Source organism: Macaca thibetana, chromosome 1, assembly GCF_024542745.1.
Source record: "Macaca thibetana thibetana isolate TM-01 chromosome 1, ASM2454274v1, whole genome shotgun sequence".
NCBI lineage: Eukaryota > Metazoa > Chordata > Mammalia > Primates > Cercopithecidae > Macaca > Macaca thibetana.
Genome location: NC_065578.1, coordinates 217593995 through 217618997, shown reverse-complemented (window position 1 = coordinate 217618997; position 25003 = coordinate 217593995). Strand labels below are relative to the sequence as shown.

General features: G+C 44.0%; 1 protein-coding gene across 7 annotated transcripts in view; it reads left to right on the top strand.

The window, feature by feature from the left end:
* Positions 1–25003, top strand: part of SMYD3 (SET and MYND domain containing 3) — a 758748-nt gene that overhangs the window by 337523 nt on the left and 396222 nt on the right. The window contains exon 1 of one of the 7 annotated variants that reach the window (XM_050771900.1): positions 6003–6221. The exons of the other annotated variants lie outside the window; for them this stretch is intronic. The gene's annotated coding sequence lies outside the window, so the exon portion shown is untranslated. Of the gene's footprint in view, positions 1–6002; positions 6222–25003 lie in introns of those variants that run through there. 7 annotated transcript variants of the gene reach the window in all.

Here is a 25003-nt window from a genome sequence, read left to right as displayed (position 1 = left end):
CCTTACTGATTCCTGTAGCTTCATTCACCATCTCTGTGTGGCTGACTCCCAAAGTTAGCTTGTATTTTAATGACCTTTGTGTACTTCTAGCAGCCAGCATGGAACCTGTTGCACAACAGTAGCCTATGTTAAGTAAAGGAATGGACTGATAAATAGATGTTTTCGAGGACTGATACTCTTCCCCAAATCCTTTATTATTACTACTTGTCACCCATCACAAGAATATAAACTCCATGAGAGCAGACACATTATCAGTCTTGTTCAGGACTGTGCGCCTGGCACATGGCACACATATCCAGTACGAACAAAAAACGAATGGCTTACCTGAAAGATCCTGGCACCAGGAAGTTTCTCTTTGGGCCTGGCTTCCTTGGTTACTTACATTCCCACCATCCATGTGTTGTAGGAAGAGGAAGGATTTAAACATTAAGGATCTGGCTCACTGGGGCTGGTCCTGGTGGTTTGGAAATAGCAGATCTCGAAGGCATTCCATTACCTCATGAGAGAAGCCTTATTTTTTATTTTTATCTATTTATGTTTTTTTTTTTTTGAGATGGAGTCTCACTCTGTTGCCCAGGCTGGAGTGCAGTGGCATGATCTCAGCTTGTTGCAACCTCCGCCTCCTGGGTTCAAGTGATTCTCCTGCCTCAGCCTCCCAAGTAGCTGGGATTACAGGCACCCGCCACCACGCCTGGCTAATTTTTTTGTATTTTTAGTAGAGACAGGGTTTCACCATATTGGCCAGGGTGGCCTCGAACTCCTGGCCTCAGGCAATCCACCTGCCTTGGCCTCCTGAGAAGCCTTATTTTTATACACCTCTTTTTCTCTCACCTGGGATCACAGGTCAGCCCTTTTTCAAGTGGGGAGAAACCAGCTAAACATTTTGTGTTTTAATTTAAATGTTGTGGCCCGAGTTGACTCCGCTAGGGTGGGGGTAGAGGAGGAAACCCAGCAGAGAACTTGAACTAACTCAAAATGGCGCCTTCCCTCCTGAATATGCCTTTTATTAGGATGTCTCCAGATCTCCGAGCATTTGGTCTTCCATTCTTGGACATTCTGACTTTCCTCTATTAGTATTCCTCTGCCCAAGGTCCTAACGTGTGGCCAGCTGTGACTTCTCTGAGCCCTCTGCAACACTGCAGGGAGCACACTCAGTTGTATGCAGTGGGGCTGATAGCATTCAGGTCTTAGAAGCATTTTCCTTCCATCTCATGTCCGATTTCCTGTTTCTTTTTTAATTGCACTTGTTCCTTTTAGAAAGTGACAGCAGCTAAATTTATTTATCAAGATGCTTACATGCTCTTTTAAAGAGCATCTAAATTAATAAATATTGAGTGCAGAAATCTAATCTGAATTTGTGTTTTTATTGAGAGCACTCTCATTAAACACAGGCTGGAAAGAAAAAGAATCAACCAGACCCTGATGCCTCTTGCAAAATCTGATGTGTTCCGAGTCTAGCAGGCAGATTCCTGATTGCCTTTATTTCCACGTTCAGAAGAATGCAGGTAGATGAAGATTTGAATGGCCTCGTAGTGAATATGCATAAGCCTATAAAATTAAAGTAGAAATTGGTTAAAGAGTAATAAAACTTCTTTCTGTTTCATGAATGCTTAGCAGTGTTATAAAGACATGAACATATTGTTGTGTTTCAGTGAGCTACAGCCTTACCCTTTGATATGCTTAATTATTTTCAAGGTCATTTCTTTTTATAAAATCAAGGCAAGCTGGAAAATGTCAAGCAGCCTACAACTATAGAATGAACTATTTTCGTTGTCATTTTATGGCCATATATAGTTGTGGTTTTGAGTTTCCCAGTTACAGCCAGTCACTGAGTGTAAGAGTCACAATACATTCTGTTAGGAACATGGCATCCTTTATCTCTTCAACCATTAATGTTCCAAGGATATTTTCAAATGAAAGAATTATGAAAATTAGTTGATGTGTTCTGGGAATATGCATATTTAAAACTTCAAGTTAACAACACAGATGAAGGTGATTAAATGTGCAAGAGCTAGCTACAATAAGAGAAATGTAGTTGAGGCTACTGCTGAAGGGATTATGTACTTAACCTCTAAGCCACTTAGGATATATATTAAGCTGGTTGTGCTCTACCATTTCAGCTGAAAGTACTTTTCCCTTCCATAAAGCAAGTATTTAGTAACAAGTGAGGTAAGTCTGAGTTGTTTGTTATGCAGGTATATGGTATGGTTGAAATCCTGACCCTACCACTCATCTCTGTACCTCTGAATAACCCTTACATTGTATTGTGCTGAAAGGTTTGCGGTGATACCTAAGTAGGCATTGTAACTGAGAAGTATGATCATAAGCTTCAGATTTTGCTGCCATCAGCTGTTAGGAAGTGCTGGTTATTTTGTAATGATGCCTGAAAACCATGGACTCCTCAGCATTGTGAAATTCCAGATTCTTAAAAAGAGGAGATAAGAATTTTAAGTGATTCAAGAACATGCACACCAATTCTGTTAGTTTAAAAATAATGAATATGCCTTACGTGGCCGTGAAGTTCAGATCAGTTGGCTGCAATCTTCAGAAATACTTTATATGGTGTCAACTTAGGTTGTCTTTGAGACACATTCCATTTGACACTTCTGCCTGTCTCTGACAGACTTCTTTTCCCAGAAACACCCCCCACATATGATTATTCTTGTTAGCTTAACCTAGTTCTAGAATGTTCTTTTAGGGTAATTAAGGTAAGACTCTCTCTTCACCTAGCCAACTTGGAGTTGTTGGCGTTTCAGTCAGTGGTCATTGCGGTGTAGCATTACTTCACTCTTTCTCACATTAGATACCTTGCTCCCAGCGATTCAGGTTGTATAGTAGTCCTCTGATAGATTCACCAAGAAATGACTGTCACTTAGCCAGCCAGGTACACATCAACATGCTTTGACCTCACTTACTCTACCCACAGCTCTGCCACGTTGTCCTCTTCTGTTCCTGAAACTCTCCAAGCTTGCACCCAGGCTGTTATCTTTGTAATACTTTTTTCACCCTCCTGCAACCAATACACGTGCACTACTGCCTGGCAAACTCCTACTTCTAGGAGGCTTTGGCTTGAAGACTGCTATTGGCTTAACTAGAGAAGAGTAATATGAAGGTCTGGATAGAGGCCAGGTAAGTCAGAGCTATGCATTAAAGGAAAAATCAGGATTTGGGAAGACGTATTCCTGCCTGTCATTTGAAATATACTCTCATTGGCCAGACCTGTATTTGATTCTCTTTTTGCATTTTAGAAGTAAAATACTTTTAAGCCATACATTTGATAAGAATGATCAAACAACCACTTTGTTGCAGGTTTACTGCTAGGCTCTGTGGGTCCATCTATTCGCGGAGATAGAAAAGTAAATCAATGATTACATTAGAGCACGATATACCAAGGTGGAGGCATAGACAGGGGACTGGGGAACATGAAGGAGGCCATCGAAATCAAAAGGGGAGGCCAGAGGAAGCTTCCTGGAGAAATGACGCCTGAATTTCTGAAGAACTCATAAAAGATAGTCTGGTGAAAACGGGTTCAGCCTGGAAGAGAGGACACCCGAAATGGAGGGCAGCCTATGTAGACATGGAAGCAATCTAACAGCCTAGCACACAGAAAAAACTGTAAGTCACTCAGTCTTCGGTGAGTTTGAAATTCCCACTGAAAGCCACAAGGCCCCAGAGAAGAAACCTCTTGGGTAAATAGGCCTTTGTAACCACAGTGAAGGCAGTCCGTCATGCTTGGCGGCATGCAGGTGAGCTCTGCCAGGTGTGCCAGGCAAGCTGCGTGTTCATTGGTAGAGGACTCTGCTTTGAGGCGCAGGGTGGAGCTGCCAGTGAACAAAGAGAATGAGGCTTACCTAGAGCAGTCGCTGGAACACCTGGCTTGTCCGATGGCATCGTCTCGCTTGTCCGATGGCATCGTCTCACAGTCCCAGCACACATGCTAGTAATAATGTTCAGGGGGAGAGGAGTACGCAAGCAGCCCCAGCTTCTGTCTGCTACTGCTCTGGAGAATATCAGAGGAGCTCTGCCAGGCTTCACGGGGTTCTTTTACATTCACCATCTCTATTTAATCATCCCAGATTTGAAAGTAATGGTTTATCTTGGATGTGATCTGAAAGTATTTCCCCAATGCTTACCGACAGGAGCCACCCACAGAATCCTCACTCAGTGCTGTCCCCCATGGGAGAGCTGGTATCAGTTCTGTAGCAGGAATTTGGGAATAGTGTTGCTGGTAATGTGGAAATCGTGAGAGACTTCCTGTGAGGTCAGAGAGCGGCCACCTTCATAGCTCCCTGCCTTTCTCACTTCTCCTCGACCTCTTGATTCTCTAATTCCTCAGGAAACTCAATTACCTTTCCTTCGTTATGCAGAGCAATTTAACTCTCAAACATCCTTCGGCTCTGGGCCCACCTTTGCGCATTCAGAGGCTCATTAATGTTTCAGCACTGAAGAACTGGCAGGAGCTTTGAAAGTTCAGTCTTGTCTTCTCTCCCTCCCCAGGTATCTCAGAGTGAGAAGGAGCAGTATAGAGATTTCCTTTCCCACTAATAAGAATTTTCACCCCTAATGCTTAGCATCAGATGAAGGTAGTCATTTTCCGTTTTAATATTTTTTTCTTCTATGCATATTAGGTAGGGGGAGAAAAACAGAGTTCTGTCTAAAACTTTGAAATAAATGAAAATATTAGAACAAATAAACACTTCTCATAAATGTGAGTGAATAGGACAGTAGGTAATAACCGGAATGGATTTGGAAGAAAGAATTCTGTCAGCTCATACTCAGAGGCATATTGTTAAAGCAGGGATACGAAGACAGCGGCAGAGTACAGGGGTTACAGGCATGAATTGAGGAGTCGGATCACGCTGGGTTATAATTGTGTCTCCTCTCATTCCTAATCTGTGAATTTAGCTGAGTCAACTTAACCTACTGCGTTTACTTCATTATTTGTAAAATCAAGGTAACACCACCAGGTAGAGTGGTGTATTCCTGTAATCCCGGCTCCTCAGGAGGCTGAAGCAGGAAGATCTGTTGGCTTAGTAGTTTGAGAGCAGCCTGGGCAGCATAGCAAGACCACATCTGGGAGGCGAGGCGGGGCGGGGAGGGGGTGCGGAGAAAAAAAACATACTCCCCCCGCTCTAGGACCTGGCAAGCCCTCAGTGCCGTTGGCTCCCATGTCACTCACAGTCTTCCTGGGCTGTGCTCCAGTCGTGCTCCCTCCATGTCACTCACAGTCTTCCTGGGCTGTGCTCCAGTCGTGCTCCCTCCATGTCACTCACAGTCTTCCTGGGCTGTGCTCCAGTCGTGCTCCCTCCATGTCACTCACAGTCTTCCTGGGCTGTGCTCCAGTCGTGCTCCCTCCATGTCACTCACAGTCTTCCTGGGCTGTGCTCCAGTCGTGCTCCCTCCATGTCACTCACAGTCTTCCTGGGCTGTGCTCCAGTCGTGTTCCCTCCATGTCACTCACAGTCTTCCTGGGCTGTGCTCCAGTCGTGCTCCCTGCACTCCTACACCCTGGTCTTCTGTTTTACAAGCTGGACCTATTATCCTACAGTGGACTTTGCACTTGCCATGGCCCCGCCTAGGATGCTTCAGCAGACATGGCTTATCGCAGGCCAGTGCCCATTCTTGCTTTCTTCCTGCTAACAGAGTTTCAATTTTTTCTTGTTGTTGTTGTTGTTTTTTCTGAGTTACAAAAGGCCCAGGCCGGGCGCGGTGGCTCAAGCCTGTAATCCCAGCACTTTGGGAGGCCGAGGCGGGCGGATCACAGGGTCAGGAGATCGAGACCACAGTGAAACCCCGTCTCTACTAAAAAATACAAAAAATTAGCCGGGCGCGGTGGCGGGCGCCTGTAGTCCCAGCTACTCAGGAGGCTGAGGCAGGAGAATGGCGTGAACCCGGGAGGCGGAGCTTGCAGTGAGCCGAGATCGCGCCACTGCACTCCAGCCTGGGCAACAGCGTGAGACTCCGTCTCAAAAAAAAAAAAAAAAAAAAAAAAAAAAAAAAGGCCCATCCGTGCCAGTTGAAAGCAAGACACTTACTTGGCTTCACTGTATCTGTGGGACAGTTTAGGGCGATTAAGTGAAACATTTATGGGCCGGGCTTCTGGGGAAGCTACTGTTTGCTGATAGGAAGGACTGACCAGGCTGGCTGGGCACCTGCCCTTCAGCCCTCCCCATTCTTCATCACTGGAAGGCTGAGTCACTGCTCAGCACAGCGGCCCTCTGGTGAGCTGCACACCAGGGGTGGCAAAGACAAAGGTATAAGGAGCTTGGCTGCCTAATGGCGTCGTGGGGCTCCAGTGAGAAAAAGAACCCTTTCTGTGGGTAAATCATTTTATTTGGTGTTCTGTTGAAAGCAGGGAATTTAATTCTGGCTAATACACATGCTTTCCCCCCAGCACTTTAGAAAACCTTTTTTAATGCTTGGCTCTCTCCGTCTTCAGGACTCCGTTCAATGTGACTGCCTCAAAGACGCCTTCCTTGGTCATTCCCTCTGAAGTAGTTCTGCCTTCCACACGCTTGTGGTATTCTGTTTTTTTATCACCACATCATGAACATTATCTGAAAATATCTTCCTATTTATTTACTTCTCGGTACTGTGTATCTCACTCTGGGTAGAATTAAGCTCCGTTGGAATAAGGACCTCATGTATCTTGTTCATTGCTCTACCTGTACTGAGAACTAGGCTGGTATAAAGCAGGAGCTCAGTAAACGTTTCTTAAATGCGTACGAAACATGCTATCTAGATTAAAGAGCAATTTTTACAATTTAATCAGTAGTTTGTCAGGGAGAGGAAAATTAAGGTGGAATTCATGGTGTTGGGGTGATTATATCCCTTCACATTTACATATTCTGGTTTGTCTGTATATTTATGTGTAAATATGATTCACATCAATAAATTGAGCACTTATTATACGCTAGACATTCTAAGCACCTTCTACCTTTCCATATTTTTCAGTAAATAGCTTTATAAAAAGAGTAAATATAAAAAGGCATGCTCTACTCTACTGGGTAGTTCTTAAAAAAAACAAAGCCAATTTCCTCTTTTAACCATTGTGTATTTATTTATTTATTTATCTTAAAGTGTTTCTTCAAAGTGAAAGTTGAAATGTGTGGTAAACTTTCAAATAGAACTGCGTTTTGTCTCAGTAGAAAATTCTCCATCACATGTATCTCAATGACTTTGTGTCAAAACCTGCTATTCTGCCTGTCAAGACGATCTTCTTCCCGTACTGTGTATCTCAGAGGATGGAAGTACATAGAATGGAATTTTGGTGTCAGACACATCAATTACAAACCAACAGAGCTGTTTCATTTTTCACCAACGATGGAGAAAGAGAGTCCGGGGAAGAAGGAGTCTGTTTTTGCCTGAAAGTAGCCGCATTCAGGATAAGATGTCTTCACTTAGAAATCAGTCACACCCTCAGCTGCGGAGCTGTGCAGGCTTTAATAATTCATTCTGAAACCTGTGCTTCCACAGCTAGTGCTCCCTGGCTCTTTACTTATTTAAAGGTCTGTCTACCTCTCCGTTTGCACCTGCAACTGTCCGTTCAGTCTGCACAACCAGTGGGGAATAAGCCCATTAACTAGAATAATTTAAGCATCTCAGCTTCCCGCAATCTTCAACCTATTGGGGTCTCACTGGCAACGTATTTCTTTAGGAAGCTCATCTTTCATGTGAACCACAGGTCTGGATCCTTAATGCCGTGATCAGACGCTTGCGATCCTGTGACACTTGAAAATGTGGAAGCCCCATAATATATGGTCTGGTTTGCAGATTCTCAAAGCACTTCCACTAGGGATTGATACGACTGTGCTAGTCTCTTGTGTAATTAACCACAACAACAGATTGTAGCAGAATGTAAAGGAAGGAAGCTGACCAATGGCGGGGGGAAGACAAAGCTTATTGTTGTGGCGAGGAGGAACTATATTCCTTTAGGACAAGCGATCCAGGTGACCTGATACTGGATATAGAGGAATTCTAATATTGAATTAGGCCTTTTGCATCTGACAAAGAACAGAATTAAAAGGAATAGCTTGAGAGGGATGTCTGCTGGCATCCGTTTGCTTATGATCCACCCACAATGCTGACCAGATGAGAGTCTGTCTTTGGGAAGCTCATGAGTTCATAAGAAACAGAATTGCTGCTGTTTCTTAAGCCAGGCAGCGTTCTGGGGAAGAACGTGGGCTCTGGGACAAGAGGGCCATTTGCTGGTTGTTTTCTCTTGTCGAGTTAGTGATCGCTCTGCCTCAGTGTTCTCGTCTGTAAACTGTGAGTAGCCAGACCTCCCTGAAGGACACTTGCTGGCAAGGCCAAAACACGAGCTACAAACAGAGGCCAAACAGCGGAGGCGGGGGGCACCCGAAGGGACAGGTAACAGGCAGTGATGCCAGGGGCAGCTCTTGTCCCTCGCCCCAGGCTTCGCTACTCATTGGGTTCGCTGAGGTAAGCACTAAGTAAAATGCCCCTGCTCTTCAAACAGATGTGAGGTGAAGGTTTAAGCTTTGCGGTCTGCATACGACCTTTTCATCTTCGCCCTCGTATCTCCTAGCATCCCTTTCTTTGTGAATGGTGCCTACGTTGAACTGTTCATCCAAACCAGACACCTGAGTCATTCGAGACTCATTCTAGACCCCTTTGTGTCACCCACCTCCACGATTCAGCAAATCACTAAATACGGTTTGTTTGACCTTTTTACCTGTGATTTCCTTTTTAGTGTGGGTAATTCCTAATCAGCCTTCAAATTCAGCTCACACATGACCTCTTAAGAGAAAGCATTCTGTGACTTTCCCTTTCATAGTCTGATCAAGGTGCGCCTTGTCTTTGCTCCCCAAAACACCTTGTGGCTATTTTAGGAAACACAGCATTTCTTGCAAACGTTGATTTAGTTTCCTCCACTCGACTGTTAAGCTCCTGTGGGCAGAGGTTGGGTCTTATGTGGTTTTATATCCCTAACAGTTGGTGCCTCACAAATAGCAGGCTTTTAATGTTTATCGAAGGAACCCAAAATGTAGGTTTTTGTGAGTTCATCTTGGATCATAACCATGATACAGAACTTATTTTTATGGGGAAAATATGTTCTTACCTTCCCAATAACTCAAAGTTATAAGCTTTAGAGTATCAGCAGATGTCATTCTAAAAGTTCCTTTCTTTAGAATCTAAATTATTTATAAAACTTAATTTTGCATGCAGGTAAATTGCTTGTCTCTGCCCTCATCAACATCCCAGGGGCAGGATTTTAAAAAATCTTCACGTTGTTGTTTTATTTTGTTTCACTTTTTTCTTGCCCGTTTCTGATGCAAAAATGGGACAAAGAGCCTTCTGATGAAAAGTTATTATTAGCTTCGTTTACTAGAAATGATTCATAGACCCAAGAAAGTCTTTTTGCATGTAGTAAACACATAGTAACCAAATTAGGTATGTGAGCCAAAGGTTAAGAGACAAAGGAAAACTTCCAGACCTTAACATTAATTGAAAAAAATTCTGTCCTTCGAATTCCGTAGCTCAAGATAAACATGATTCTTAGATGTGGATTTTTTTTTGAAGACATAGTCTGGCTTTGTCACCCAGGCTGGAGTACAGTGGCACGATCTTGGCTCACTGCGACCTCAGCGTCCCGGGTTCACACGATTCTGCTGCCTCGGCCTCAGAGTAGCCAGGACCACAGGTGCCGCCGCCACACTAGGCTAATTCTTTTATTTTCTATTTTTAGTAGAGAGGGGGTTTTCCCATATTGGCCGGGCTGGTCTCGAACTCCTGATCTCAGGTGATCCACCTGCCTTGGCCTCCCAGAGTGCGGGGATTACAGGCGTGAGCCACCGTACCTGACCAGATGTGTAGTTTTTGGTGGTGACTGTGAGCATCTGTAGGGCGTGAAGTAATCTTCGCTTCTGTATCGCCAGCATTTAGTACAATAAGTGTTTGGTGAAAGATGAACCAATAAGAGAATGATTGTATTTCCTTTTCAGCTTTCATGAGAAATTATGTGATGATCAGACTATTTGGTTTGATAACCTTTTATTGTAAAGCCAGTTTTTGATTATTATAGAGCAGAACGGGTTGATGGGCTTGAAATTTTATATTTTTCTTCAATCAGAATATCTACAAACAATCAGTGGAGTCTTCCTTTTGGGTTGCTATTTTGAAACAAGAAATGTCTGGAAATAAGGGACGAACATTATCTGCTTACTATTGGTTGTGTCCTGAAAGGATTGGAATTTGCTGTGAAGCAAAAGCTAAAGATTAAGCAATACTTTTTTTCTTTTCAAAATAATACCGGAATAATTGCTGGAATTGTTATTAGTAGTACTACTGTTTTTCATTATTAAATTTCTCGTTTTCTTTCAATCTCTTCATCAGAAATGACTTGTGCAGAGTAAGGGAGTTTGGGAGGGAAGAAAGCCAATTCCTAAATTCATTTTTCTTGTTTAATATACTGTTTGTTTTATGCCCAGCACGGTGGCTCACGCCTGTAATCCCAGCACTTTGGGAGGCCGAGGCGGGTGGATCATGAGGTCAAGAGATCGAGACCATCCTGGATAACACGGTGAACCCCATCTCCACTAAAAATACAAAAAATTAGCCAGGCCTGGTGGCGGGCGCCTGTAATCCCAGCTGCTTATGAGACTGAGGCAGGAGAATTGCATGAACCCGGGAGGCGGAGCTTGCAGTGAACCGAGATCACGCCACCGCACTCCAGCCTGGGCGACAGAGCGAGACTCCGCCCCCCCCCCCAAAAAAAATGTATACACACACACACACACACACACACACACACACACTCTGTTCGTTTTGATGGTAAATTCATTTATTTCCTACGTTGTCATTGTAATACATTAATTAAGTGTGGGGAACAATAAACCAAGATCTATTTCTCTGGTGTGATGCTTCTTGTTGTCAAATTTATGGGCTTTCATAGATCAGGAAATCTTCCTACACAACTGCTTTGAAAATTACAAAATGTTAATTACTCTTCTACTGTTTTTAAAGGAAAGCAGAAAACACTGCATCTGAAAGTCTATTAAAAGAAACTAGGAGGGCTATTGGTTTCAATTTCGAATAGCCTTATGGTGTTTCCTGGGCATCCTCCTTCTGTGCCGTGAGCAGGGGTCAAACTCGGAAGACTTAAGCCCTGAAGCACTTTGCCGGTATAAACACGTTTCTCACTGGGGCAGATTACTTACCTGGAGCTGTATGGAGTAGGATCAGCTAGAACCTTACACCTTTTATATCTTACGTTGCCAAAGGTATCATTCACTTAGTAAGAGAAATGTTAACTTTTTCCGTGGTTAGTAGAGATAGAACCAGAGTGGATAGCACACTGAAGCCGTTGGAGTCTTCAAGGCCCTCATTATTTCCATTGATGCATTCAGTGAATGTAGGCTGGGTGCAATACCATATGCTTGGATATAGTCAGAGCTATGCCAGATTGATGGATGGATTGCCTTTAGTAAACCTGCAGTGTAATGAAGCCACAGTAATGTAGAAGTGGGAGTCATTCATGTATGGGGCAGTAAGCAGAAAGGATTAAAGTCTTGTGCACTTTGTATTTAAGAGGTCACTGGAACTCAAAGCCAGGGTAGATTTAGTGCTTAATGGTGTCACAGTACATATTATGGGAGGTTGGAAATTTGGGGAAATGGAGATGATAGCAAGTGTAAAATGTTTTTTTTCTAGCAACCTGGCTATTAAGGGATAAATAAAGTGTTGTAGCTAGAGGTGAATGAGGTTAAAGGAGGGATTGGTTAAAATATAAGACTTAGGCCAGGAGAGGTGGCTCACACTTGTAATCCCAGGCTTTGGGAGCCCAAGGCAGGAGGATCGCTTGAGGCTAGGAGTTTGAGACCAGCTTGGGAAACATACTGAGACCCTGTCTCTATTAAAAAACAAACAAAACAAAACAAAAAAGAAATTAGCCAGGCATGGTGGTGCAGCTCCTGGGGAGGCTAAGGCAGGAGGATTTGTTGAACACAGGAGTTCAAGGCTGTAGTGAGCTATGATCATACCACTGCACTCCAGCCTGAGTGACAGAGTGAAACCCTGAAAGTCAGTCAGTCAATCAAAATATGAATGAAATATATTTTCCTCCCTCCCTCTCTCCCTCCCTCCCTATCTCCAGCAGGGTTTTAGGCTGAGGGGAAGTGGTGAATGGGAAGTAAATGAGACTGCAGATAAGGAAGTCCAGGTTATGATTGTAGGAGACAGAGAGGATGTGGAACACAGGAGAATGGATGGTCTGTGTAGGAGGACTGTTCCTCTCAAAAGTGGGGAGAGTTTAAAGGAGAAGGATAATGCTCTTTATGGGGGTTGGGTAGGAAGTTGGTAACAGGGCTGTGGCTTCCGTTTTCTCCGTGAATTTGGAAGCAAGATCATCTGAGGGAGATGCACACACGCAGAGGCTTGGTGCTTGAGTAGAATTGGAAGTTTGAGAGAACTTCCGGACCATGTGATACGGTTCCAGGGCCCCATGCAGCTACGAGAGAAAATTGGACATCAGATATGTAGACGAAACACTCCCCAGAATTTGTTTCATGATTTCCTCCATCAGAGCTTAGCAGCCTGGTGTTATAAAACATAAAAACAGCTAACATTTATTGAGTGCTTACTTTGTGCCAGGCACCTTACTGTGTAGTAACACAGTCCTCAAAACAGTGTGAAATAGCTCCTATCATTACCTATTTTTACCATCCCCATTTTGCAGATGTGACTGAGAAAGGTTAAATCTGGATGACAGGATGAGACTCTGTCTTTGAAAACAACAACAAAAATACGTAATGTTAATTCCAGGTTAATTGATTTCTATAAGGACACACTCACGTAGTATAGCCTGGTCAGCAAAATGAAATTTGCTTTCGTTCAAAAGCCTTTATTGAGGAAGTGTATCTAATCAAATGAAATTGTTTGTCTGCTCTTTAGAATGAAATACTACGGAATTCAATGAGAACAATCTTCACTCAGTGCCTAAAACACAGTAAGTGCATGGAGAATATTGGTTCCCTTGCTTTCCTCTCCACGTTGTTCTGAATGAGCAGCTAGACTGAGGTGGCATTAGTCTCAAGGCACATAACGTGCTTTACCAACTTATAATAGTTTAGGATGAAAATAGCACCAACACAGTACTTCCATGCTCTGTCTTCACACAGCCAATGGCAGCTCCTCCAAGTCAGTTCTGAGGGTCCGTGCGGCCCATCTGTGGACTACACCTTTGTCCCCAGGATGTGTTAACACACACTCTCTTCCCTCCGCTTCTCTACGTTGCCATCCCTGCCCTCCAGATGCCAGGTGTCCCAGGTGCCTTTTCTCTCTTCTGGATGTGGGCTGCCTGCCGGGATCCTCTCTGATTTTGTCACCCAGGCACTTTCCTGTTTGTGTTCTGTTCCAGCAGCCGTTGGGCTGAACCCTTCACTTCCGGGGATCCCATTTTGCTTCACAGACTCCAGAGGAAGTAGTTCCGCCTCAAACTCCCAGAAACCGCGTTCTCAGTGAAGCAGTTCTTCATTTGTTGTTGTTTTGGCCCCTACATCCCACAGTGCTGACCTCTGACCCGGGGGTTGGAGTTGTCCACTTGAAATTTCCTTCTTCTATTTCTCCATTTTCTTTTGACCGAGTCTGTAAGCATTTACTTCTTCCCATTACTTTCTCCAGAAGATCTTGGCTTCTGCCACAGGAAGGTCACTGGAGAGCAAGTCTACTAGAATGCCACACAGGCCTAGATACGCCTCAGTCCTTGGGAATGCACAACTAGGCTCTGAAAATACCTCTGTGTGGTATTGAGTCTACTTTTGGCGTTGAAACGGGCCTTAACGATACTTGGGTAGTTAAGGAAAATTATTTGTTCATCTAATCAAGTAATGTTTGAATCTGTCTACTGGTGGAGTGAGGACTGTTTCTTGAGTAGATACTGAATGTGAGACTATAGGTTAGGTCCTTTTCAAGTAGTATTTTATTTTTTCTTTCTTACAGTAGTCTTTCAATATAGGTTTGTTATCCTTATTTCACAGATGTAAAACTGAAGGTCAAAGAAATTAAAGTTACTTGGTTCAGCCTGTAATCCCAACACTTTGGGAGGTCGAGGTGGGTGGATCACAAGGTCAAGAGATTGAGACCATCCTGACCAACATGGTGAAACCCCGTCTCTACTAAAAATACAAAAATTAGCTGAGCGTGGAGGTGGGCGCCTGTAGTCCCAGCTACTTGGGAGGCTGAGGCAGGAGAATCGCTTGAACCTGGGAGGCAGAGCATGCAGTGAGCCGAGATTGCACCACTGCACTCCAACCTGGGTGACAGAGTGAGACTCTGTCTCAAAAAAAAAAAGAATGGAATATTGTAGTTTGTAGTGTACTTTCTTTGAGTAACATTTCTTTTTTTTTTTTTTTTTTTTTTTTTTTTTTTGAGACGAAGTCTCGCTCTGTCTCCCAGGCTGGAGTGCAGTGGCCGGATCTCAGCTCACTGCAAGCTCCGCCCCCCGGGTTCACGCCATTCTCCTGCCTCAGCCTCCCGAGTAGCTGGAACTACAGGCGCCGCCACCTTGCCCGGCTAGTTTTTTTGTATTTTTTTTAGTAGAGACGGGGTTTCACCGGGTTAGCCAGGATGGTCTCGATCTCCTGACCTCATGATCCGCCCGTCTCGGCCTCCCAAAGTGCTGGGATTACAGGCTTGCGCCACCGCGCCCGGCCTCTTTGAGTAACATTTCTATGAACATTGAATTGAAATTGGGAAAGAAGATTATGTTATTTTCTTCTGAGACTTAAGAGAGTATCACATTAAAGTGTCAGATTTGTGTTTATGCTAAATGTTACTGTGATGTTTTCTTCTATAGAATCACTCCCAGTAAGGTAAGTTAAAAAATGGAATTTCTTTTTCTATAGCTGTGGATGCAAAAGAACAGAGAGATTAAATGAACTTGCTTATACCTATAGAAGTAAATGGTTGATTCAGATAAAGAATGTATAGAATCATAAATGTCTTAGGACATGGGTTAAATGGTAGGCAGAGGAATCTTTGGGTTACATTGTAGAGAGAGGGATGATCTTTGCATATGAGCAAGTTTTGTGTCTTACAGGTAGGGCTTTCAAGAATGGTCCTTAGAACAGTTATCTCTATTTTGAAAGGGATGAGGATTTGATGTTAATTTAATATTCTGTCTACTTGGCATATTTTGGGGTTTTTGTCTGATGTAGCAGAAAAGTTTCTACCCAGAATAATTTTTAAAACATGGTAACATTGGATCAGGGCAGTGAACACACTGCTCATCTCAACGATGCTTCCAGCTTTTGAATTCATTAAAATAATAAAAGTTTTTTTTATCTGCCTCATTATTTTTAATGCAATTCCATCACAGAGCAGACTTAATCCCTTTGTTGGTGAAGGTGGTTAAAATTTTCCTTTTGAAAGGAAAAAAAAATTATCACTTCTTCTAGTTAATCTGATACCTTTCTCTTTAGGGTATTTTGAAACGTATTAGTAAAGACCAAACTAAAACTAAAACTGAAGATCAGTGACAGCAGAGTGAGAAACATGTCATTGTGGTGGATGGAGCAGAGGCCCGTGATGGGGATGTGACTCCTAAATTCTAAGCCCAGCCCGGCTCTTCATTAGCTGGGTGTCTCAGACAAGAAGTCACTCAACTTTTCTGCATCTCAGTTTCTTCACAGAGCAAAGAAGGGCTTTGATATACATCTCCATGGCTCTTTTTAGTGCTAATTTTTAATCATTTAATCAAATGCAACAAGAGGTATTTTCAAAATCAGGCCTTGAGTATTTTTCACCTCTACTGACCCCACATCTTCCTCCAGCTGCCCTCACATTTCTAGAATTTTCTTTAGAGAAATGATTCTCAAATGAGGCATCTACTCCTTGTCTCTAATTGCATTGCCAAACACAGTCTTCTGACATCAGCCGCATTTGTCCTGGGACCCGCCCTGAGTTGTGGGGTTTTCCTGCCACTCACCTGAGAACACCAGGCTAAGCCCTCAAGTGCCCTAGGCTGGTTAAGTGCTGCGGGAACTCTGCCCTGGTGTCCTCTGATGGCACAGCTGTAACAGATGCATTGTCTCCTTGCTTATTAACAAGTAAAGGGTTGCTTCCTGGAAAACGTGGGGCAGGGGTTAGGATGGCAGTTGTGCTTTTCATTCCAGAAGTCACTTTGTCACCTTTTCTTGGGGATGGCCTGCGTACTTCGCCTTGCACAGTGCTTGGTGAACAGCAGGCATGTATGCCTAAGAGATTTTTCTCCATCTTCTCTTCCTCCCTCCATTTTCCTCCATTCTTTGCTGCCAAATCGTAGTGTTGTGTTATCTTCTGGGTGTTGCTTTTCTGGCCGGAAACCTCTGTGGCTGGTGGCACCTTTGCCTGAGTTTTTGTCCTGTGTCCAGGAAGAACGAGGTACTCAGAGAAGTGGAAGGTGAACAAGATGAAGAGGAGCTTTATTGAGTGTTGGAACAGCTCAGAGGAAGCCCACAGTGGGTAGCTCCTCTCTGTAGGCAGGTCATCCAGTGGAGTGTTGAGCTGTCAGCAGAGAGGAGGCCCTGGAGATGGTGGCTTCTCTCCACAAGCAGGTCGTTCAGACATCTCTGCAGGCCTCTGAGGCTCTCAGCAGACAGGGTGGCTCCTCTCATGTAGGTGGTTCGCCCATTGTCTCTAGGTGCCCTGCTCTGGCTGAACCTGAGGCTTTTATGGACCTCAGAGGGGAGGAAATTCCTGCCGATTGGCCCGTGGTCCTCCATGGGCGCCCAGAGGAGGCACCGCAAGTCCCCACTCCGGTCCTGGACTGGCCACCTGGCCGGCAGCCTTCAGGCCCTCCCTGGTCTGAAGGAGGGGCCTACGGGGACTACCCCCTTCCACCCAGAATCTGTCTGCCTCCGGCTGCCCCAGGCTCGGCCCCAACCCCGGTCGGAGATCAGAGCAGGCACCTGGAGAGGAGAGGGGACCAGGCAGCGCGAACAGACACCCCCGAGCCTGCAGGGATGAGGGAGGGCGGGTCTTCCCGGGCCCTCCGGGGTGCAGGCTGCAGAGATGTCTCGTCTGCCCCTGGGGAGTTCATGCTCCACCAGCTCAGAAAAGGCGGGGCTCCTGCTTGTCCCTGGCTCCTGCCTGCTCCACCGAGCCTGGAGCCCAGGTCTGCAGCCGCAGCAGGGAGGCTGCAGCTCCACCCGGGACGGCAGGTCCTGTCTGCTCCCGGCCCCCAGCAGGAGCTCAGGGAAGCTCGGATTTCCAGCCGCAGTTCGGGCAGCTGTAGCCTCACCCAGGAGGGCAGGACTCCTGCCTCCTGCATAGAGCAGGAGGCCTGGTCTGCAGCCACGGTTGGGCAGCTGCAGTGGCACCCCCGGAGCCCCTCCCCAGCTTAGAAGGGGCGAGGCTCCCACCGCCTCCATGGCGTGTGCAGCCCCAGACGGCCTCCCTGTTGCAGCAGCAGCAGCTGCCATCGGTAGATGGAATTATGACCACAGAGCACGTCCTGATTCACGTGACTTTCAACATGTTATAAAGGCATATTCTTCATGGAGGCTGTTTTCTAGCTTCTGTCCCTGTCTCATACCAAATGAGGGCTGCTCCGTTGGCTGTACCTGTGGCTCCTGACATGAATCCTCAGAGGTGTGGCCTTTCTCAGCAATAAATCATGGAAGCGGCTGCTGTTCCTGAAGGCGAGCCTTTCCTTGGACTGGGAAATTAAGAGAGCAAGATCCCCGCCCTTCCCTTAGGGTTTGCCGAGGCAGCGTTTGTTTACGGTGAAAAACGTGCTGTGCAGCCTCAGTTTTATCCTGACCTGCGAACATACGGACTCGGATGGAAGCAAAATGGTGTATTGTAAATACTCCGGGTGCTTCCGCCACCGATGCAAGAAGTGAGGGGGAATCTAATTATTCTCGAGCAGATTGTGTTCTGCCAAGCACTATCACGCCTGCCTGCCGATTAACAAGAAAACGGCCTGTCTCCAACTCCAAAAGCCACACCGAGCCGTCTGCAGGCCCCTGTGTCAGTTTGCTGCAGTGATTAGACGGACAACACCGTCCACCTTCACCAAGGGAGGAACAGCTTAGAGAATTCTTGAAATTTTCAGCTGCTGCTTTCTTTCTTCTCTTCCCCCATTCATCCCCTTCCTCCTCAGAATTGGTGCTGTTGTGCCAATTCTAGGTGAATTAGAGTATGTGGCTCTGGCTAGCATGGGTGTGTAGGTTCCATTATTTCGATTCTTGGGCAGTTTGCCTCCTTTCTATTCTCTGCTTCCTAGACTGGTTCTCCACGCTCCGCTTCACTTCTAGTTTGTTCTGTCTTCCTCAGAACTCACCCCCAGGACGGTCTTCTGTTAGTCTTTTATGCCTTACCATGCACCGGGTCTGCATACCGTCCGTTCTGAGAAAAGCCATTTGTGTTCACTGTCTCTTCTTTAACTGCTGCAGGAAGGATGGGTATTGGCACTTGGCGGAGAAGGAGGTTTGTTTGGACAGAGGTCTCTTTCCCAGACTCTTGCCATTAACTCACGTGTGCAGTTACGTGCTCTACTGAGGTCAGGCCATAAGCATTTTCTTCTTTTTGGTCCATTTACAGTTCTTTAGCTTGATTCTTTGGTATACAAATGTCCTGGGTTGCTGGGAATCCCTAGAAATTTTAGTTTCAAGAAAAGGTCAAAGTGTAAGGTAACATAAGCTGTTTTATTACCTGGATTCTTCTAAACTGCTCATGTTTATACACTTCCCTGTTCTCCCTGCATGGTGCACGTTTAGGGTGGTGTATTGTCCTTACCAGAGAACATGGCATGCTTTCTTGTCTTGCCCTTTATCTATTTCTCCCAGATAGGTAAGCTTCCTGAGGGCAGGGATACCGTCTACCTTCTTGCGATTATATCCTCAACAACTGGCACTTTGATCAGCATGTAAATACTCATTAACTGTATATTAGAAAATAATGACTGAGCCTGGTTTAAGAGTGATTTAAAAGCATTAGAGTTGAATATGAGTTTTGAAGTCAGACAGACCTGGAATAAAATTCCTTCCTCTACTCCTTAATATTGGTAGAGAGGGCTCTTTGACCTTTCTGAGCCTCACTTCCTCATCTCTCCTCTACACCGGGCTGATTTTTTGTATTTTTGGTAGAGATGGGGTTTTGCCACACTGCCCAGGCTGGTCTTGAACAAGCTATCCACCTGCCTTGGCCTCCCAAAGTGCTGGGATTACAGGTGTGAGCCACCATGCCTGTCCTGCTATGACTTTTTTTCTTTCAAAATGTGTTATGGAGAGAACTGACTTAGAATCCTATTGTATACCCAAGACTGCAAGGAAACTGTTTGAACTTACAAAGAAAGGCACCTGTTATAAAGCCTTTGGGAAGAATGTGTTTCATGCAGTAATGCATGATTCACTAAGAGTCCCTATCCTTTAAGCAGGTCCCAAGACCCTCTACACTGTTAGTCTAATTGGAGGATGCGTGTGTGTGTGTGTGTGTATTAAATATACTACAACTGTATTTCCATTAAAAAGGATAATGTAATCCAGGTTAGCTTTTTTGCCTGTTAATTCACATTAGTGAAATTTTGTTGTCCATTGTGGTGGCATTTATTTCTTACCATTCCATGTGGATCTTACAATCAAATCTGTATCAGACTTGACCTTGGATTGTCACTAATTCAATAGTAATTGCTAGTGCATACTGACCACTTAGTTTGTGCCAGGCGTTGTGCTTAGCAGTCTACATGGATGGTTTCATTTAACCTTCAGGATGTCTGTGAGATGAATGCTGTTTTCATTAGCTGCTTTTCTCAGGTCAGAAAGTCAATTTAAGCAGCTTACCTACTGACAGAATGTTACACAGCTAGAAAGTGGGCTGAGTTCACACTCGGTCACCTGATTCCCAAGCCTGTGCTCTAAAGATCTCAGGTTCCTTGAAGGCAGCAACATTTGGTGAGTATATAGCAGTTAATCAAGAATCAAAACAAGTAAAATGTAAGAACAGCACTTTAAAACTTGTCTTTAATCCAGTGAAACTCAGATGCCTATATTGCCTTTTAATTGTCTAAGCACTTGCACAAAGTTATCTAATATGATCCCAACAATTCAGTATTATTAGCCAAATTTAATATGTAATAATTGTGAGAATAAAAGCTGCTATTTATTGAACTACTCCCTGTTGACACTACATACGTTATAACTAATATTCCTGACAGCCTTTTGAGTTAGATGTTATATCGCTTTCATTTTGCAAATAAGAACCAGAGAAGTTTCTGAACTTGATCAAGGTCACATTGTAGCTCAGATTAAAATCTGGATCTGAGCCAGGCATGTGTAGTCTCAGCAACTCAGGAGGCTAAAGCAGAAGGATCCCATGAACCCCGGAGGTCAAGGCTATAGTTCACTATGATTGAGTCTGTGAATAGCCACTGTACTCCAGCCTGAGCAACACAGTGAGACCCTGTCTAAAGAAAAAAGAAAGAAAAACTCAGATTTTCAAGCCTGTGTTCTTTCCACTATACACAACTATTAGGATGCTTTTGTGAGGCGATGGGGAAGTTGACTTTCTGGAATTTTTTTTGCTATCCAGATCCGGGAAACCTGATTCACGCTTCCTGAATTAGCTCTGTCATATGCATTGCAGAGTAAATTCTGTGTCCCTAGTCTTCCGTGAAGTAGGAACCTGTGCCTGTGTCCAAATGTTTTATCTCTTTCCATTAAAGTCAGCAGTTTTCCAGAGGTCTTGTTTATGAAGGTTATTAGTTATGCAAAACGGGCCTTTATGGATAGTTCTATGAAATGATTCCAATTAAAAAGAAGTGGGTAGACTGCCAGTCAGTGTCAGCTAATTAAATTATGATATGCTCCTGTCATTAACAAGGACTCTGACTGGAGGAAAAATAAAAAGATAAAAGCAAGTTTCTGAAATTTGTTGACAGGGAGGGTATATTACTTTGCCCATTCTCATATAATTAGAAGAATGAAACAGGAGCTTCCCATTTTGTATTTGAAATAGGGAATCTGTTATTACTTTCTTCTAGGGTATAATTAATCAAATTCGGCTGCAGTATTTTAGATGTTATGGTGAAATGGAGTTTCATTAAAAACTGTAGTTTAATAATAATGGATCAGTCATACTGACATTATTGGAAACATAAAAATGAGCTTCAAATACCAAAAACACATTCAATAAATTTAACTGAGAAGGGGCTGTGTTAGAATTTTTAGGCTGGTTCCACATCAGAGTTTGCCATGAATAAGAGAAGACATTGGTACCCGGGCTTTCCCTGAAGAGTGCCAGGGACATGGCGGTAGCAGCATCCCGATCTTTAGTAATCCTCTGGCAGGTGGATCCGTCAGCTTTTGTCAGCTCTACCGGGAGGCTGGCCATCCAGGCGAGGAGAGCCTTGCTGGGCTGCAGTAAGTAGCTTATAAGTACAGTCAGGGAATGGAGAAGAAAATCTCCAGCTTTTCCTCCAGCTAAATTTATCAGTCTTTACAGGCGCTTCTAGAAGCTGTTTGTTAACCATGCTGCTGTTCTGTGAGGAAACGAATGCCTGACTGGAAAGCACAAGGCTTTGGGAAAGTTACTTTTTCTGCATTAAATCAAATGTTCTATATCTTGATCCTGTGCCCTTCTGTGGGGTGATGTAGTAGAGCGTTCATCTAGACATGTAGATCAATGGTGTTGACAGATGGGAGGGTCCAGAAGCATAGAGGCTGGGAGAATGTCTTATGGGGTCCCAAAGCATGAATAAGCAGAATCTGGAATTTAGACCTTACTAATTTGACATTTATGATGATTCACATAGTGCTGCTTTGATTGCTTGATTAATTGGTTGGTTGATTGATTGACTGGAGACAGGGTCTTGCTCTGTAGCCCAGGCTGGAATGCAGTGGCACCATCGTGGATCACTGCAGCCTTGACCTCCTGGGCTCAAGTGATCTTCCCACCTCAGCCTCCTAAGTAGCTGGGACCATAGCCACATGCCTCTACAGCCAGCCGATTATTTTGTATTTTTGGTAGAGATGGGGTTTTGCCACGTTGCCCAGGCTGGTCTTGAACAAGCTATCCACCTACCTTGGCCTCCCAAAGTGCTGAGATTACAGGTGTGAGCCACCATGCCTGTCCTGCTTTGACTTTTTTTCTTTCAAAATGTGTTATGGAGAGAACTGACTTAGAATCCTATTGTATACCCAAGACTGCAAGGAAACTGTTTGAACTTACAAAGAAAGGCACCTGTTATAAAGCCTTTGGGAAGAATGTGTTTCATGCAGTAATGCATGATTCACTAAGAGTCCCTATCCTTTAAGCAGGTCCCAAGACCCTCTACACTGTTAGTCTAATTGGAGGATGCGTGTGTGTGTGTGTGTGTGTGTGTGTATTAAATATACTACAACTGTATTTCCATTAAAAAGGGTAATGTAATCCAGGTTAGCTTTTTTGCCTGTTAATTCACATTAGTGAAATTTTGTTGTCCATTGTGGTGGCAGTTATTTCTTACCATTCCATATGGATCTTACACAATTAAGAGAGGCCGGTTGCACAACCAGACTTGCACAGAACTTCCTACCTCGTGTTTATCTCCACGAAGAAACTGCCAAAGGTTGGAACTAAGATCACCAAGCCCTTCTTACTTGTCTTCACACTAAACATTCTTCATGATATTCTGGCCAATTTGTGTTTGTAGGTGTCCAGAAAAGAGCGATATACTTACAAGAACTCTCTACTGAAAGTATAGCAGTCCCCTCCTTATCTGAGGTTTCACTTTTTCTGTGCTTTTAGTTACCTGTGGTCAACTACAGTCTAAAAATATTAAATGGAAAATTCCAGAAATAAACAGTTCATAGGTTTACAGTCATGCACTGTTCGGAGAAGCATGGTGGAATCCCGTATCCCCCGGGACGTGAATCATTCCGTTATCAAGCATCTCCACGCGTACACACGACCTACCCATTAGCCACCTAGCAGTCACCCTCAGTTATCAGATGGAGTATTGCAGTCTCACAGCCCACAGTGCTTGTGCTCAAGGAACCCTTATTTGACGTAGTAAGGGAAAGTGCAAGGGTAGTGCTGTCAATGTGGCTATGCCAAAGAGAAGCTGTAAAGCGCTTCCTTAAATGAAAAGGTGAAAGTTCCCGATTTAATAAGAAAAGAAAAAAAGCACATGCTGAGGTTGCTAAGATCTACCGGAAGAAAGAGTCTATCTGTGAGGTTGTAAAGAGTCTGTTATTATAATTGTTTTATTATTAGTTATTTTTGTTACTCTGTGTGCCTGATTTATAAAGCAAGCTTTATGATAGGTATGTATATATAAGAAAAAGCAGAGTGTAGAGGGTGCAGTACTGTCTGTGGTTTCAGGCTATATGTAAGAAAAAGCATGGAGTATAGAGGGCGCAGTACTGTCTGTGGTTTCAGGCACCCACTGAGGGTCTTGAAACGCGTCTCCTCAGGATAAGGGGGACTACTGAATCGAGAAGAGAGCTATCCTTCTGGTACTGAAGGAAAGGAAAAAGAATGTGGTATACTTAGGTTCGAGGCTGGGGACGCCTGGTTGTTAGTGACTATCATCTTCTGAGCAAGTTCGTTTTGCTGAAAGGTAATTTCTTAAATGCGAGCATAAGGAAGAGGAAAACTTTGAAAAAGAGAAAGAATGAACCTAAGCATAATTTTTCTTCTTTATCGGAAACTTAACTTTGTTTCAAAGTAAGTCTTTCATTGCTTCCAGCTCGACTCTGCGTTCGCCACTGAACGCAGAACTCAATCACCAGGGTTTCACCAGGAACTAGTGCTGTAGTCCAGGGGATGTATTTACTAGTGAAAATCTTGAATGTTTTTACATTGGTTTATGGATTCTGGACTGTTTAATAAATTTAAGTGAAGACTTTTCAAAAAATGTGTTTACGTTGGCATGTTAGTCATTTACTTCAGAATTCTGAGTACATTCAGGAGGCTGTGGTTCTGTAGAGGACTTGCCACAGTTTCTAGCACACCGTACGTGTTTAATAGACATTATGCTACTGTTGCTTTTGTTAGCTACCATAACTCTGAAGGAGAGAATTTAGGACAGTAAAATGAAAGTAAGTAATCATAGGAATGCACCACTCTGTCAAGGTGTGCTTAAGACGTTAAAATTCCTTTGAATATCCACACAAACTATAAAATTTGAGAAATAATTGTTTGTCTTTGTTTTACCATTAGGCTTTTTGATAGCTGTATCCTGTCATCCTGTTCAACATTTGCTCATATCATGTGGAATTCAAATCCTGCTAGATCTTTTGCGGAGTTTCCGGTTCTGCTGCGTGTATACAGTGACTGCTGAGTTCAGTATGGGTTGCTAGAGAGAGTTGATTTCCAGGCCAGATACTTTTGGGTTCAAGTGACTGCTCCCTTATGTATTAGCTCCATGTGACCCTAAGACATTTAGTGTCCTATGAACCTTTCTGAGAATTGTTGTGAGTTTTCCTGACAGAGTCACCAGCTTCAAGAATAACATAGCAGTTGAATGGATAGGTCACCTGAATGAAGCCTGCCCACTTGGGTAGCCCCTGACAATACCTCTACTGTCATAAGTTACATAAGACAGTGAGTGTTGATCCTAAAGGTGGTCCTGAATTACCAAGGAAGATACACTCCTCTCTGCTAAGCCAGTGACCATGATATGCATTTAAAATACATTTCCTTCCAGCTGGGCTTGGTGACTCAATTCTATGATCCCAACGACTCAGGAGGCTGAGAGGGGAGGATGGCTTAAGGCCAGGAGTTCAAGAGCAGCCTGGGCAACATAGTGAGACTCCATCTCTAACGGGGCATGATGGCCATGTGCTTATAGTCCCAACTCCTTGGGAGGCTGAGGCAGGAGAATGACTTTAACACAAGAGTTTGAGGCTGCAGTAAGCTGTGATTGTGCCACTGCACCCCAGCTAGGGTGACAGAGTGAGACCCCTGTCTCTAAAAAATAATAAATAAATAAATAAATAGCATTTCCTTCCAAATGCATGGGATAAAAAGGTTTGATGCTTTAAAGTATGAACTTTAATAGGAAAATAATCCACTGTGGAGC